Below are 14,647 nucleotides of genomic sequence, written 5' to 3'. Positions count from 1 at the left end.
ATCAACAAAATTGATAAATCGTCACATAAACTTGAAAAACGAAAGAGAGAAGATCAAATTACCAAAATTAGAAGGAAAGAAAAGATATTATTACTGACCCTATAGCAATAAAAGGAATCATAAGGGACTACTATGAACTACTGTATGCCAACAAATTAGATAACCTACATGAAATGCACATGTTCTTAGAAATACATACCTGCCAGGAGTGAATCAGGAAGAAATAGAAAATCAAAATACATCTATAAAATATAAAGTGATTAAATTAGTCATCAAAAACATCTCCACTACCAAACCGAAGTACAGATAGCTTCACTGGTGAATTCTCTCTCACATTTAAAGAAGAATCAATCAATACCATTTTTTTTCTTCACAAACTCTTCCAAATATAAAAGAGAAGGAATTCTTCTTAATTAAATCAATGAGGCCAATATAATCCTGATGCAAAAACAAGAAAAAGACGTAAGAAGGAAATAAAACTACAGACAAATATCTCTTATAATTATAGATACAAAAATTCTCAAGAAAATATTGTCAAAATAAGCCTAAGAATATATAAATAAAATTTTATGTCAAGACCAAGGAGGATTTCTCCCAGGAATGCAAAGTGGTGTTAACATGCAAAAACAAAAACAAAAAAAAGAAAGAAAAAGAAAGAAAGAAGAAAGAAAGAAAGAAGAAAGAAAGAAAGAAAGAAAGAAAAGGAAAGGAAAAAGAAACACAAAACCCCAACCATATGATTATTTTGATAAATGTAGCAAAAACATTAGATACAATTCAATGCCCCATCATGATAAAACCATTCAACACATTAGGAACAAATGAGAACTTCTTCAACCTGGTAAAGGACATCTATGAAAATAACCTACAGCTAACATCACAGTTAATGGGCAAAGACACAATGTTTCCCTTGCAATCAGAAGCAAGAATTTTTTTTTTCAAGGGACAAGAAAATGATATCCACTTATACTGCTTCTATTCAACATTGTCCTGGAGATTCTAACAAGGACAATTATGAAAAAAAATTAGATTAGGAAGAAAGAAGTAAAATTATACCTGTTCATAGAGGACATGATCTAAAAATAGAAAACCGTAAAGATTCCACAAAAACCCCTATTAGAACTAATAAACAAGTCAAGCAAATTTGCAGGATATAAATCAACTTGCAAAATTAATTGTATTTAAATATACTGGTAAAGGGGGGAAATAAATAAATATACTAGCAAAGAAAAATCTAAAATAAATTAAGAAAACAATTATATTTGCAATAGCATAAAAAGATTAAATACTAAGGAATGAATTTATCAAAAGTGCAAAACTCATAATATGAGAAATATAAAACACCATTGAAGAAATTTAAAAAGATCTAGAGTGACATCATCATTATGGTAGAATAGTTAGTTTTACCATTTTCCCTTTAAGCAATACTCAACCACTGGTGAAGGAGCCTTTTGTAGAAGTCCAGTTCAGCAGAGAAGTTCCATTGAAGAACAAAAAAGAGTTTTCATGCACTAAAGAATGTAAAAGGAATGGTTTCACTATTCAGCACAATTAAGTACCAAGGCAGAATTTTTCAGCTCATGATTTTTCCCACAGTAAAAAAAAAAAAAAAAGGCATTTGAGTACCTGCCTTCACCAGCTGTTTGAAATGCAGCCTAAAAGACCCGCTTCTTTCTCACCTCAGCCAAAATACTGACATGTGCTAGGTGACTGGGAGAAAGGAGAAAGGGATCAGCTGGGAGAACAGTAGGGAGGGCTCTTGGTGGGAATCAAAAAGATGTGGATCTTACCAAGCAAGTATGTCATTTACTGGTTCAGAAAGCCTGCCCACATGCTAGTGGTGATGCCTTGCCTGTGGATCCCTCCCAACTGGCCCATGGACACCTGAAATGCTTTATGTGCCTTACCACACACACATCTCCTAACCCATGGCTGGCTCCTTGTCACACTCCCAATGGCAGGGAGAACAAACTTTTACAGATAGCTAGAGAGGTGTGCAGAATGCTTGTCTGAATCCGTGGAATTGGGAGAAACCTCACAAACTTGAGCATTCAGCATCACCATAGGGAAAATCCCTAGCTTTGCGGGATTGAAAGAAGGCATACAATCTTGAGAATCTTTCCCCCAGAGGGAATAAGAAGTGTGTGATAGGTATACTCATAGAAAAGTTCTGACAAAGCCTTAGAATCCCTACATGGGTATTTTTCTCTCAATACCAGTCAGTAAGACCTGAGGATGTGACTGATTCTTCAAATATAAAGACAGCAGCACAAGACATCAAGGAAACAAGACAGCACCAAAAGAACACAATAATTTTTCAGTAACCAACTCCAAGGAAATGGATATATGTGATTTTATCAGTAAAGATTTCAAAATAGTTGTTTTAAGGAAGTTCAGTGAGCTACAAGCATACACAGAAAGACAATTTAATGAAATAAAAAAATACATGAACAAAATGAGAAGCTCAACAGAGAGATATAAATCATAAACACAACCACACATAAATTCTGGAGCTGAAGAATATGATAAATGACTAAAAAATGCAATAAAAATCATGAACATCAACTTGATTCAAGCAAAAGAGTCAGTGAAGAAGAATACAGACCTTTTGGCATTATCCAGTTAAAGGAGAACATAGAAAGAAGAAAGAAAAAAGAGTAAACAAAGCGTGTACTAACCATAGGGTACCACTAACAGAAAAAAAGAAATCCATGAATTATTAGAGAACCAGAAGAGAGGAGATGGAGAAAAGACAGAAAGCTTTTTTTTTTTAAAGAAATAGTGGCTAAGAACTTCCCAAATCCAGGGAGATATTTGGATATTCAAATTTATGAAGCTCACAGGTCACCCCAAAACTATGACCCCAAATTATCTTCACTAAGATAATTTATAATAAAACTCTTTAAAATTAAAGACTAAGAAATAATGTTAGAACAGTAAAAGAAAAGAAAATCCTCATATACAAGGAAACCCCCATAAAATTGTCAGTGGATTTCTCAGCAGAAAACTTACAGGCCAGGACAGGATGAGATGACATATTCCAAGTGTTGTGAAAAAAAAAAAACTGCCAAAGAATACCCAACAAAGTTGTCTTTCAAAAATGAGGGAGAGATAAAGACTCTCCAAGGCTATGGGAGTTCATCACCACCAGACCTGCCTGAAAAGAAAAAAAGGAGGTACTCAAGCTGAAACAAAAGGATACTAATAGCTAACATGAAAATATGACATACTGGAAAAGATAAGTATATAGTTAAATTCAGAATAGTACTGTAATGTGTGGTAACATCATAACGCTAATATAGAAATTAGACAGAAGTATTAAAAATAACTAAAGCTATGATAATTTGTTAATGGATATGAAATATAAAGATGTAAATTGTGACATTAAAAACATAAAATTGTGGAGGGAGAAGTAGAAGTGTAGACTATTTGTATGTGATTGAAGTTAAGTTGTTATCAGCATAAAATAGACATATCTATAAGATGTTTTATGTAAATCTCAAGGAAACCAAAAACCTATGATAGATTGCAAAACTTTACAGCTCAGGGAACTGGCAAAAGAAGAACACACTAAGCCCAAAGTAGCAGAAGAAAGGAAATAACAAAGATCAGAGCAAAAATAAATGAAATAGAAACACAAATGAAATAGAAAGATAATAGAAAAGATCAATGAAACTAAGAACTATTTTTAAATGATAAACAAAATTGAAAAAACTTTATCTAGATTAACCAAGAAACAAAGAGAAAAGACTCAAATAAAATCTGAAATGAAAGAGAAGACACAACTGCTGCCATAGAAATACAAATCATCTTAAGAGACTACTATAAACATTTATATGCCAACAAGTTGGAAAACCTAGAAGTAATGGGTAAATTCCTAGAAACATATAACCTACCAAGGCTAAATCATGAAAAAAAAAAAAAAGAAAGAAAATCTGAAAAGACCAATAGTGAATAAGGAGATGGAACCAGTAATCAAAAACCCCCAACAAAGAAAGCTCAGAATCAAATGATTCACTGGAGAATTCTACCAAACATTTAAAGAACTAATGTCAATCATTCTCAAACACTTCCAAAAATAGAAAAGTATAAAACAGTCTCAAATTAATTTTATGAGACCAGCATGACTTTGATATCAAAACTACATATGAATGTACAAGAAAAGAAAACTACATTCTTGTATCCTTGGTGAGAATAGATGTGAATCTTCTGAACAAAATACTAGCAAACTGAATTCAACAGCACGTTAAAAGGATCACGCAAACAGTCAAGTGCGATTTGTATCTGGAATGGAAGGACGATTCAATATATGCTTATTAATAAATGTGATACACCTCATTAAAGGATGAAGGATAAATCATATGATCATCTGTATAGATACAGAAAAATCATTCAACAAATTTCAGCATCTTTTAAGGGTAAAAACTATAAACAAGGTGGGTATATAAGGAATGTAGCTAAACACAAAGGCCTAACATAACACCACACCTAACATCATATTCAGTGATGAAATGTTGCCAGAGTTTTATCTGAGATAAAGACAAGGGTATGTATATGTATATATATATTTGGAATGTATATATATAATTGGAAATGAAGAAGTAAAATTATCTCTGCTTGCAGATGACATGATCTTATATATAAAAATCTTTAATTATTTTAATTATTTACCAAGAAACTGTTAGATCTAATCAATAAATTTAGTACATATTCAGGATACAAAATCAATAAACAAATAACCAAGGAGATTAAAGAGATTTTGTTGATAAAATAAGTGGAAAAAGACACAAATAAATGGAAAGATTTCCAGTGTTTATGTAGTAGAAGAATATATATTGAAGTAATGTCAATAATAACCAAAACAATCTACAGAGTCAATGCAATCCTTATCAATATTTTAATGGTATTTTTCACATAAATAAAAAAGGCAGTCCTAAAATTTTTAAAGAATTACAAAAAGTCCCAGTAGCCAAGACAATTTTGAGAAAGAACAAAGCTGGAGACAATATACTTTTTATTTCAAAGCATATTTCAAAGCTATATTAATCAAACAGAATGATACTGACATAAAAAGATATATATAAGCCAATGGAACAGAAACAAGGGCTCGGAAATAAACCTATACATATACATTGACTGTATATTTTACAAGGCAGCCAAAAATACTCAACTGAAAAGACAATTCTTCAGTAAATAGTGCTGAGGAAGCTGAAAAATCACATGAAAAAAAAATTGGATGCCCATCCTACAACACTGGCAAACAATAACATGGAATAGATTAAATACTTAAATGTAAGATCTGAAACCATAAACCCCCTATAAGAAAACATAGGAGAAAATCTCCTTGACTTATGTCTTCATAATAGTTTTTTGGACATAAAACCAAAGCACAAGCAACAAAGCAAAATAAATAAGTGGGACTACTTCAAACTAAAACATTTCCACATGACAAAATAAATAATTTACAGAAAAGGCAACCTACAGAATGAGAGAAAATATTGGCAACCCATATATCAAATATGGGGTTAATATTCAAAATATGTAAGAAGCTCATACAACTGTACAGTAACAGAACAAATAATATGATTATAAAATGGTTGGAGGGCCTCAACAGATTTTTTTCCAAAGAAGATATACAAATGGTCAATGGGTACATGTAGGATGCTCAATATAACCAATCATCAAAGAAGTATAAATGAAAACCACAATGAGATACTTCACACCTATTAGAATGGCTGTTATCAAAAAAGACAAGAGATAACAAGAGTTAATGAGGATGTGAATAAAATGAAACACGTAAATTGGTATATCCATTATGGAAAACAAAATGAAGTTCTTCAAAAGTTAAAAATAAAAGTATCATGTGTTTCAGCAATCCCACTTCTTTGTATATATCCAAAGAAATTGAAATCAGTATCTCAGAGATATCTGCACTACCATGTTCATTGTAACATTATTCACGAAGCCAAGATATGAAAACAACTTAATTATGCATTGACAAATGAATGGATAAAGAAGATGTGAAAACAAATATACATTAATACATATTATATATGCGTATATATATACATATCTTTATTTTCAAAACTTACTGCATTATATATAATTATATATAAACATATATATTTTTATAATAATTTTTTATTATGTTATGTTAGTCACCATACAGTACATCCCTAGTTTTTGATGTAATGTTCCATGATTCATTACCTGCGTATAACACCCAGTGCACCATGCAATACATGCCCTCCTTAATACCCATCACCGGCCTATCTCAGTCCCCCACCACCCTCCCCTCTGAAGCCCTCAGTTTGTTTCCCAGAGTCCATAGTCTCTAAAGAAGGGGGAATGAACCATGAGAGACTATATATAAATATATTCAAATGTAATTATATATAAATTTAATATTATACCTAAAAAAATCCTGCCATTTGCAATGACATGAATGAATCTGAGGGCATTATGCTAAGTAAAATAAGTCATAGAGAGAAAGACAAATACTGTATGATCTCACTTATATGTGGGATCTGGAAAAATATGAACTCATAAAAACAGAGGGTAAAATGGTGATTTTGAGGGGCCAGAGGGTGGGGGAAATGGACAAATATTGGTCAAAGTGTGCAAACTTCCAAGTATAAAATAAATAAGCTCTGGAAATCTAATGTACCTCCTGGTGAGTATAACTAACAACACTGTATTGTATATTTGAAAGTTGCTGAGATGGTGGATTTTAAATCTTCTCAACACACACACAGACACACACATGCACACACACACAGTAATTCTGTAAGGTGATGGAGGCATTAACTAACCTTATTGTGGTAATCATTTTGCAATATATATGTGCATCAAATCATGACATTATATACTTTAAATGTACACAATGTTATATGTAAATTATATGTCAATAAATCTGGGGGGAAACACATCATTACTGCTAATAATTCTGCTAATCTCCATCCACCAGATTAGTACTGGAGGATGGGAACACCAACCTAAATCCAAGTTGGGTTTGCCATGAGTCTACGAGCATTATGATTAATGATTAGGTGCTCTTGCAAAGGACAGGTCAGCTGCTGAGACATCCCCCAAGCTTGACCTCATTCCTATATTATAAGTAGAAATTTAAAAATCAAACAGAGAGGCTCCATGTTAACAAGTTCACAGTAAATATTTCAGTCTGGATAATGGGATTGTTGATGGTTTTATTTTTTCTTCTTGCTTGTCCATGTTTTCTAAATTTTTATAATAAATGTAAATTACTTTAAAAGAGAAAAATAGCATTCTATAAAACTCAATAATCATTTTTGATAAATCAAAAATGTTAGCAATATGGGGCAAAATGTGGCCTTAATTTCATAAAAGACATCTACACAAAACCTACACCTCATATATTTAATCATCCCACCTGAGATTTGGAGTGAGAGATGGATACACACTATTTCTACCTACGTTCAATGTTGTACTGAAAATCCTAAATAGTACACCATGACAAGGAAAAAGGTAATGCAATAAATTTTGAAGATAAATATCTTCATATTTTATTTATAAACACATAGAAAGTCTGAAAGAATCTCCACACAAAATGTTAGGATTAATTAGGAAATATGTTTTGTATACAAGGTAAATAGAAAAAAAACCTAATTTTATTTCTATAAGCATAAGAAAAAAATAGAAAATGAAGTTTAAAAATTGATAGTAATTACATCATCAAAAACATAAAATAACCATTGGAGTGAATCTAATGATATGCAAAACCTCTAGAAGAAAACAAAAATATACTGTAAAAACCATATTACTGTATGTGATTTGTATCTCAATAAAGCTGTTTCAAAAAGTAGTGCAGCCAAAATATTATGGACATAGTTTTATCAAGAGTAATTACACTACACCTCTAAGTACAGAGGGGAATTCCTTTTCCTTGAAACTTATTTCCCTGAGAAGACTTTTTTACTACATTTATTCATACGCTCTTTCAGTCTGTTTATCCATTCCACCTTTAGGAAAATGTAGTGACTCTTTTGATTAGTAAATTTGAGAATAATAATTAAGCATACTAGCTGAGGTTAGATTTATGTGAACAGTACTAGTTCTCTATTACTCCATGCCATCATAATTAAAAGCAACTGTTTTAGTGGATAAGTCTTTCTAATATGGGATTCCATATTAGTAGTCACACTTGCCCACAGGTATAATGAATCTGCAAACCTAACTTCTATCAGTAATAAGTGCTGCATTTTTATCTCTGTTTATCCTTTTTTAAATGTCTTATTTTTTTCAGACCTATGCAAGAAATAGAGTTGTTACTAATTGTTTTTTCCCCCTCAGGGAAATAAACATATGCTGTCATAATTGTGGTTCTACATATACAAATCATTTGTATTATTAAAAAATCAGTAAATTTAAAGTTATGTCCTACTCTAGTGACAAATGCAAAAAAAAAAGATGCTTAACATATGATAGTATTGCTAAAATAGCCAGAACAGAATTAATTACTTATTTATATATAAAACTTTGAAACATATTTTACCTTTTATCAACATCTAGAATTTCAAACTCAGTATTTATAGCATTAACACTTATAACTGACCAGCATTTCAAAAACGTTTTCTAATATTTTATGGAAATGGATAACTTTTACAAATTATCGACTTTATCTGACATACGATTCCTTGGCCAAATGCCAAAACGAAACAAAAACAACACAACAAAACAAAAAACCACACATTTGTCTTCAGTTGATCTGGGCTGAAGGAAGAAAGTTAAGCACGAAGGTAAGGAAGAGATACAAATTGTTAAAAATACAAAACAACAAAAATCCAATAGGCTAATGAGAGTGTTTCTTAAGCACAGAGTTAAACAAAACTGGAGGTCGATAAATGTATGACCTCAAGGAATGTATTACAGATGATTTCTTTTTTTTAGGCACTTTAACAAGTATCTTTATTATGCACTGATGTAAATAAAAGTCACATACTCAAATACTACCAACTGGTGCTATGATTGACTTATTCAAAAGGAGTTAATGCTTGAAGGAGAGCTAAGAGCTACATAGTAGGAGGAGCCTAGGCTCATCTCATCCCTCAAACACAGCTAGATAACTATCAAATCATTCTGAATACCCAAGAAATTGACCTAAGATCTGACAGACCAAACTGCACAACTAGAGGAGAGAAGAGGCTGCATTGAGGAAGGTAGGAAGTGCAGAGACATGGTTTGCAATAGAAGTGGATCATGGGTGCTGCAGAGGGGAAGGAGCCCTGGTCCTGGAGAAAGGCAAGAGTGCACAGGGATGAACACAAGAACACAACCCCAAAGTCATTGGCTGAGAAAATGAGAGGGGCTGATTTTTGTGAGTTTTTGCAATCAGCCATCAGTGCTCAAAGACTGGAGTTTTAGAGGTCAGTGGGCTTGGCTGTGATAGAATCATGAGGGCACTGCCCTATTCCTGGAGAGAAGGCAGGCAAACAACCCTGGAGCACACTGCATGATCTGAGGATCTCCTAAGGCACACTGAGAGAGACTGTTTATTCTTCCTGGAGGGCATCTGTGAGAGGTAGCTTTCACAGAAATGCCTCTCCAGCGACAAAAGAGCTGATGGGCACTTGTTTCTTCCCTCATCCTTCAGCATAGGCACAAAGACACTTGAGGGCAGCTAACCCAGATACTGACTGTTTAACCTGCTTAGCTCCAAATCCCACACTCCTGAGCTCTGGCGTGACTGCCTTGCTTGGGTCAAATCTGCATCTATCCCGGCATGGTGAGACCCTCCCCCAGAAGACTGGCACAACCCATTGCCACACCATGACCCTAAAATTTGGAGTTTGGAAGTCAGAAGGCTTGGCTGGGATACAGTGCAAAGTGCACTGTGCTGCTCCAGGCAGGCAAGCAACCCAGAGACAGGCAGCATGAGAACAGCAATCTAAAAACTGTCTGGGATGCACTAGGGGAAATTATTCACTCTTCTGGGAGGACTTCCCTGAGAGCAATAAATAAAGAGGCCCCTCTCCAGGGACAAAGGAGCTGACTGTTGTCATTTCCCATCCCCACCCCTTAACATAAAGCAACTTCAGTAAACAGCATAGTAACAACACTGGTTGCCTAACCTGCTTACACCAAGTCCCACCCCTCTGTGCTCTGCTAGTACTGCTTTTTTTGGGCAAGTGTGCCTAAAGCCCAACACAGAGGGCCCCTTACCCAGAAGATCAGCAATCACCCCCACACACAACACATTTACTGACCAGAGAGTTCTGCAAGACTTTAGTTCTAGTGGAAGTAGTAAAGGTCTCATTTAACAAGCAGACCAGAGCACACTTAGGTAAAACTTGCCACACTCTGGCCAAGGTTCAAACACTGCCCAAAGCAGGCAGGGAGAGCCCATGCAGATAAATGGCCTGAAAGATAAGGCAGACAAAACACAGCGACAGAGTGCATGCAGCACACATCAGAGACAGTTCCTGAAGCATCAGGCCCTGGACACTATGTGACCTCTTCTTCAAAAACTATTATTTCAGAAGCAGGAAACAAAACTTTTCTAAAACACAGAAGAAGACAGAGACTTAGGGAGAAAAAATGCCAAGACAGATGAATTTATCCCAAATGAAAGAACAGGAAAAGGTCAGAGCCAGAGATCTAAATGAAACAGATATAAGTAATATGACTGATGGAGAATTTAAAGCAACAATCATAAGGATACTTGTTGGGTTTGAGAAAAGCATGAAAGCCATCAGGACACCTTTACAACGGAGATGAAAGAGTTAAAAACAGTCAGAAATGAAAAATGCAATAACTGAGATTTGAAACAGTCTGGATGTAATGACCACTGGGATGGAAGAAACAGAGGAATGAATAAGTTGTATAGAAGATAGAATGAAAGTAATGAAGCTGAACAAAAGAAAGAACTATGTACCATGAGAACAGACTTAGGGAACTCAGTGGCTCCATCAAATGTAATAACATTTGTATCAGAGGAGTCCCAGAAGAAGAGAGAGAAAAGGGTGCAGATGGTTTATTTGAGGGAATAATAGCTGAAAACTTCCCTAATCTGGGGAAAGAAACAGACATTCAAATCCAGGAGTTACAGAGAACTCCCATCAAACAACAAAAGCAGGCCGACACAAAGACATATTGTAGTTAAATTTGCAAGATATAGTGATAAACCCTAAAAGCAGCCAGACAAAAGAATCCCTAACTTACACGGAAGACCCATAAAGCTAGCAGCAGATTTCTGCACAGAGATGTGGCAAGTCATAAGAGACAGGCATAATATAATCAATATGCTGAAAAGAAAAATCTGTAGCCAAGAATATTCTATACAACAAGGCTATCATTGAGTATAGAAGGGGAGATAAAGTTTCACAGACAGACAAAAACTAAAGGAGTTTGTGACCACTAAAACAGTCTTGCAAAAAATATTGAAGGGGACTCTTTGAAAGTGGGGAGGAAAGACCAACAGTGACAAAGACGAGGAAGGAACAGAGAAAATCTCTAGAGACAATGACAAAACAAGTAATAAAATGGCATTAAATACATATCTATCAATAATTACTCTGAAGGTAAATCTACTAAATGCTACAATCAAAAGATATAAGGAGTCAGAATGGATAAAAAACAAGACTCATCTTTATGCTGCCTATAGGAGACCATAGACCTCAAGATAGCTGCAGATTAAAAGTAAGGGAATGGAGAACCATCTATCATGTTAATGGACATCCAAAGAAAAACTGGAATAGCCATACTTATATCAGAAAAATTAGATTTAAACCAAAGGCTGTAACAAGAGATGAAAAAGGGCACTATATCATAATAAAGGGGACTATCCAACAAGCACACCTAACAATTGTCAATATTTATGCTCCCAACATGGGAGCACCTAAACATATAAAACAATAATAAAAATAAGGTATTCATTGATAATAATAGAATAAAAGTAGGGGACTTTAACACCCTACTTACATCAATGGACAGATCATCTAAGTGGAAATCCAACAAAGAAACAATGGCTTTGAGTGACACACTGGACAACGTGGAATAACAGATATACTCAGAACATTTCATCCTAGAGCAGCAGAATAAACATTCTTTTCAGGTGCATATGGGACATTCTCTGGAATAAATCACATACTAAGTCACAAATCAGACCTCAGTAAGTATAAGAAGACTGAGATCATCCAATGCATATATTCTGAACACAATGCTATGAAACTAGAAGACAAACACAAGAAAAAATTTGTAAAGACCATAAATATATGGATGATAAACAACATCTAGTAATGAATGAATAGGTCTACCAGGAAATCAAAGATGAAATAAAAAAATATACATGGAAATAAAAGAAAATGAAAATAGGATGATCCAAAACCTTTGGGATACAGCCAAAGTGGTCATAAGAAGGAAGTATATACCAATACAGGCCTACCTCAAGAAGCAAAAAAACCATAAATAAACAGCCTAATCTTACTCATAATTGAGGTAGGAAAAAAAAAAAGTGAAGTCTTATAGCCAGTGAAAGAAGGGAAATTATAAAAATTAAAGGAGAAATAAATGATATAGAAAGAAACAAACAAAAAATCCAGTAGAACAGATCAATGAAACCAGGAGCTGGTTCTTTGAAAAAAATAATAAAATCGATAAACCCCTAGCCAGACTTATCAAAAAGAAAGGAGAATGGACCCAAATAAATAAAATCACAAATGGGAGAGGAGAAATAACAAGCAACACCAAAGAAATAAAAAAAATTATAAGAGAACATTATAAAAAATATATGCCAAAAATTAAAATAAAAAAAGAATTATAAGTGATTACATTATACACCAACATATTAAAACTTTAGGAATTTATAAACTGTTATAGCGCTTTACCCACATAATATAACCAAAGAAGGATTATCATCGCTTCATTGATAATAGTTCCCATGCTATTTAACATAGCAAATTAATATATCCAATTAGTCAAAATACTTCATTTAGAATTTGAATTTTGGGGAAGTTTGTTAAAATCTTCAGAAGGTTTTAAAGCACATGTCTAAGTAGGATTACAGATCACTTAAAATTTAATACTTAATTATCTCTTTAAGATGGCAATAAGAGATTCTACAGAATATTACATAGTTGTTAGCAAGATTTAGTTCTTTTAATATTGAGAAGATTTAATTTTTTTTAAGTAATTGAAGACCTGATAAAGATAAAACATAGAAGCCTTTTTTTTTTTGGAGACAAAGAGAAAAAAATCATTTAAAATATTTAAAGTATACCAATAACTAAGAATATCATGTTATCTTTCAACAGAGAAAAAAAAAAGTTTAATCTTAGACCAGTGTATTCATTCCTTTTAATCTTAGTCCTGACCATACATAAAATGTTTTAAAGATTCTTTTTTACAACTTCAAAAAAAGTTACATTTTGATTTTGTCCTAAGGTTTTCATCTTTAGACAACCAGTCTTATTTTAGGACAAGATTACTTTTTTTTCTTAACAAAAATGTATTCCCATTCTTCATAACATTTTTACCAAAAACAACTACCTCATTTTCTTCACATACAGAGTTGTTTTCCTTATTATTTCCAGTAGTCTTAATTACATTTGTTAGAATTTTTAATGTTTTGAAGCCTTAATTTCTAGTAAAAACTACATAGTAATTGTGACCTGTTATACCAGAAATTTTTTAGATCAACAACTTTATGACTATATATTATAATTTTCAGAAACAGGTATTTTCTATAGTGCAATCTTTTAATGAAACTTGTTTACTAACAGACCCAAATTTATCTTTAGTTTTTTCTGTAATAATAAGATAAATGTAGACAAACCTATGTTTAGCAATCAGTGTTTTGATATTTTATCACATTTGGAAAAGACTTAGTTGTTCAATTAATTTAACTCAATTTATCATTTATCCTAACAAAACTTTAAAGTTGCAGGTTCTCAAAGATTTTGGAAGGTATTTAAAAGTATGCCTACAGAGTTAAGATGGCAGAGTAGTAAGTAGAATGACCCTATGCTTCCCTCATCCCTCAAACACAGCCAGATAAATATCAAATCATTCTGAACACTGAAGAAATTGATCTGAGAACTGAGAGAACAAACTTCACATCGAGAGGTAGATAAATAGCCACATCGTGGAAGGTAGGAGATTCAGAGAGTTGATTTGGGGGAGAAAATAATTTCTTGTACTATGGAACAGAGGGAGTCCTGATCACAAATAGAGGAGTGAGAGACAGAGATAGAGAGAGATAAAGACAGAGACAGAGAGAGACAGAGAGAGAGAGCAGCATGCAGGGGATCACACAAGAAAAACTCTTCCCCAAAACCATGCACTAGGAAAAGGAGAGCTGACTACCATAAGTTTTTATAAGCATCAGAGCTCAAAGTCTGAAGTTTTGGAGGTGCACACCATCACCAGGGCCCTGCCTGGTGGGCTTAATTGTAATCTTGTGGGGAAGAAGGGCAGTGGGCAGTGTGGTCTGAGGATCCCTTGGGTCACATGGAAAGAAAAAGTTCCCCTACTTGTAGTGCATTTGGGAGAGGTGGAACAGCCATTCCAGGGAAAAAGAGAGCTGGTGAGCACCAATGTACTGCCCTGCTCATCGGCATAGGAATAGAGACACGTGCTGAGAGCAGCAAACCTTGCTGCCAGCTTTTTGCTGTGC

This window comes from Ursus arctos, chromosome X (assembly GCF_023065955.2).
Source record: "Ursus arctos isolate Adak ecotype North America chromosome X, UrsArc2.0, whole genome shotgun sequence".
Taxonomy (NCBI): Eukaryota; Metazoa; Chordata; class Mammalia; order Carnivora; family Ursidae; genus Ursus; species Ursus arctos.
This window is presented reverse-complemented; position numbering follows the sequence as displayed.